The sequence below is a fragment of the Parambassis ranga genome, unplaced genomic scaffold (assembly GCF_900634625.1).
Source record: "Parambassis ranga unplaced genomic scaffold, fParRan2.1 scaffold_170_arrow_ctg1, whole genome shotgun sequence".
Lineage (NCBI taxonomy): Eukaryota > Metazoa > Chordata > Actinopteri > Ambassidae > Parambassis > Parambassis ranga.
In genome coordinates this window covers 26,397-30,290 of record NW_021144731.1, presented here as the reverse complement: position 1 = coordinate 30,290, position 3,894 = coordinate 26,397, and the positions used below count along the sequence as shown (strand labels likewise).

At 38.3% G+C, this 3,894-nt stretch overlaps 1 long non-coding RNA gene across 2 annotated transcripts; it reads right to left on the bottom strand.

Moving 5' to 3' along the window:
• Positions 1–877: 877 nt before the first annotated feature.
• Positions 878–2,990, bottom strand: LOC114429602 (uncharacterized). 2 transcript variants are annotated; one of them, XR_003669827.1, is made up of 4 exons: positions 2,855–2,990; positions 2,600–2,753; positions 1,906–2,254; positions 878–943 (listed from the first exon to the last, which is right to left on the bottom strand). It is a non-coding gene; the product is annotated as an uncharacterized LOC114429602 (long non-coding RNA). The 2 variants fall into 2 exon arrangements; XR_003669828.1 differs by having other exon boundaries at positions 885–943; positions 1,883–2,254.
• Positions 2,991–3,894: the final 904 nt, after the last annotated feature.

Sequence of the window (3,894 nt, the reverse complement as noted above, 5' to 3'; positions counted from 1 at the left end):
AAAGGAGCAGTGCTGCTATACACTAGAGGGCGAAGATGATATGGCTGATGTGATATCTGAAACCCCCCATCATTAAGAGAACTAAATCAAATGTCTAAACTAAAGTGAACATGCTCCTCAGCAGCTGAACATCTTCCTGTGTTCTTTCTATAAACATCATGGTGACATCATATCTGTAAACCACCGGATCCCTCTGGATACATGTTCAGTGGAAGGTAAAGTCTACATATCCTGGGAGAAGTCCAGAGCTGGAGCTGCAGGTTATGTCAGTATGTAGCTCTTCTCACTAACATGGTCTGCAGTAAAAAGTGATGCTGGTTGTTGAAATGTCCATGTAACATGTAATGGAGCTCTGCCAGGGCTCTTAATGGTTAATGATTTAGTTCCTCATGTTTTACTGCAGCAGAAGATTAAGATGTGCACTTATAACAGCTTGTGTTTCCCACATCCTGATGAACAAATGTATTCCTGAAGGCTTAAAGGTAAAACTTTTTTTTTTGCACATGATGCAACAAGAAGACTGGCAACAGTGCACTGTAAAGAATTTCCCTGTAAAATAACGGTAAAGAGCTGGCAGCAGAGACGCCTGTTCTTTACTGTTATTTTATTTTATGGTACTTGTACTGTAAAATGATTTTACGGCTTATTACCGTAATAGTGAAATACAGTATATTTCAATCATGAGAGACTCAGCGAACTGAATGAGAAATATTTATTAAGTACAAAGTTTGAATGTGCATTGGCGTCCTAGACCCCATTGTGAAGACCACATCCGGAAAGGGGGGAAAACGCAAGAGGAGAGGCTGCTGGATCATAAGATCCCCCCCGGGGTCTAGACCTGGTGGTGGTGGAGAGCTGGAGGGCAGGAAATAGGAGGCCTTATTGGCGTGGATCTGGTGGTGCTTGGGGTGGAGGAGGGTTGCTGGGTTTGATCAGAAGACAGCTGGAGAAGAGACGAAGACTTTTAAATTTCGTGCTAAGCTGTGATTGGTCAGGAGAGGGATGGAAAGCGACAGCTGATTGGTGAGGGAGGTGCTTTCTATTAAGCACCTGACTAAGAGAGCGGAAGAGAGGGGGAGCAGAGGAGTGAGGGATGGAGGGAGAAAGATTAGGAAGCGGATAGGGATAAATGGTGAATGATGGGAAATAGAGTCTTCCTGATTGAACTTACGCTGAGAGCTACATTTCTGTATTTTTCAGCAGCCTAGACGCCAGCACTTTACTGTTATTTTACGGTACCCATACTGTGAACTGTCTTTACAGCTTATTACCGTAATAGTGAAATACAGTAAATGTTAGTTTTTCTATTTACAGTAAGGAAATGGCAGCAGAGCTCACTCACTCACTCATACTGTTATATAATTTTACAGTCTATAATAGTAAAATTACAATGCAGTATGTTTCTGTGATTACCTTAATTTACAGTAACAATTTCACTGTTTACTGCAGACTAGTATAACAAAGACCAAGGGTCACACTATCCAAAATCTTAATATTTAATGCATTTAAACCTAGACATGATCTGTGGCTACTTAAATAATCAATCAACAGTTAACAAAGGATATGAAATGCACGTTTATTTAAGATAAATACACTAAGCCAAGAAAACAGGCTGAAATTTAAAAAATACAAAGTAAATGCCTAGAAGGTATTCTCCTAAAAGGCAGTGTAATATCAAAATGAAACTGAAGCATATTCTCTGCTGTCTGCAAATGTGCATCTGTAAGAACATTATGAAACTTTACACCAGTAGTAACAAATTCAAGGATTTTGAAAATGCAGTCAGTAAGAACTTTAGGAAGCCAGGAAAATATAGAATAATCAAGTGTTATATTCAGAGCTGTGACACAAAAATAGCAGAATACATGTACTAAAAACCAACCAAAACTAGAGAGATGAAGTCACCTTGCTGGTCGTTTTCCCCATGGTGCCACACTACAACAACAAGTAAAATAATTCAGGGATGTACAATAACATAATTACATAGTTACATAGCTGTTAATATCAAATTTTATGGTTTAATGTTGCAATGCATAACAGTGTCATTCTGTCAGAACAATGTGGAGTAAGGGACAAGGGAGAGTTCACTGATCTTATATGAAGTCCCATTGGAAGTCCATGAGATTCTTTAGTAATGTGGAGATGTGTGCATTCACTGTGGGAGACTTCTTATGGACGATCATTCCTGACTTCTTGGAAATGGTCTTTCCTCTGATGGCCTTGGATCCTCTCTGGATTGATATCAATGAAGCGCCTGAAATCAAAATAATGAGATGGTACAAGAACAGACTGAAACTATAACATTTTGTCATCTAAAACAAGTAGTTTTAACTTTCTAACATGAGGTGATGTGAGTAATTAACTGGTACTGATATCTTTTGTCTTTTATACATACAAGATACAGGACAGGAACGTTATATTGTAGAATTAGTACATTTATGTTATATTCTCTTTTAAATGGTTCATGTTTTATGAGTTTATGTCACTGTCAGTACCAGCAAGTAACAAATACCAATAACCTTATGTTGATAATGGCCTGTGATTTTTCAGGTTTCAATAAATAGATAAATGAATTCAAATAAAGTCTTGCCTCTAATACCTAATGAATTCCAGAGTACAAGCTGCCTCAGCTTGATACTGAAGGTTGAATATAATAGGTGGCAAACGCAGCAGCCAATCCTGTCAGAAAGGATGGTGTGATGCCCTTCAGTATTATACGACCCTCCAGAGAGACCATCCAGCATCCAACTACCCTGAAATGTCAGGGTAACATCAGCAACATCATTTACTTTATGTACACATCTATAAAGCTTCAGAACATTGACCAACTTGACAAAAACAATGAAATGCTTACCAAGCAGTATCAGGTGAGGGCTTGCAGGAAGAGTGAGGGTTGTTTCAATTTCAGCTGCAGAGGCAGATGTTATGCCTGAAAAGGGAAGAGCTGTCAATAATAACACTGACACGCAATTCTTCCTGTCTGGCAGCTTTATGCAGAATTCAGCAAAAATAATTATGTACAGAGGTACAAGTACTGGAAGTACATGAAATGTACATATACACACGTTCGGTTTTATCTTCATCTGTCTTCAAAATAATGTAAAAAAAATAAATAATAAATAATGTAAAGAAAATAAAGGTTTAGCTGAAAATGCTGCACTAATCTCAAATATTCCATTCAGAAATAAACAAATGCATCTTCATTTTACAGTCACACATGTAACCAACTTAACCTCATAACTTCATAGAAGCGTACTTACTCTCTGGTTATGAGTCTTGCTTTAAGGTAACACAGACAACATGAAATTAGCATCTGTTAGCAACATGCGATTACATGTTTCTCTCGCTTTGTGAACACTCATAAAACATAAACAAATCTAACAACACTGTCTGCAGTCACTTAAGATACTAACGGAACTAACAAAAAGTGTTGAATCATATAAGCCCACAGTTAAAAGAGTTTCTTTACCTGAAAAGGGAAGAGCTGTCAATAATAACACTGACACGCAATTCTTCCTGTCTGGCAGCTTTATGCAGAATGAAGAATCGCGCTGTGAGTTCCCCTTTCCTGCCTCTGCAGGCATGAGCAATCGATCAGGACCAGGCCACGCGAGCCGCAGGCCACAGATCAACCGTTCAGGCAAATCTTCTCTTATCAGTCCACATGAACCACATGTTTTCCCCACAAAACCCCCAAATTCTGTCTGACAGATTCCAAGAATCAGGTAAAATCAATCCATCACACAGACACCTGTAAGGAACAGAAATCCATATTAAGAAAATGATAAAGAAAAATCAGAAAAACCAGAATAACCTTTACCTGCTGTAAAAAAAATTTTTGGCATTGAATATTAAAACACACAGCAAGAAAGAGAACAGAAACTTACATCTGCA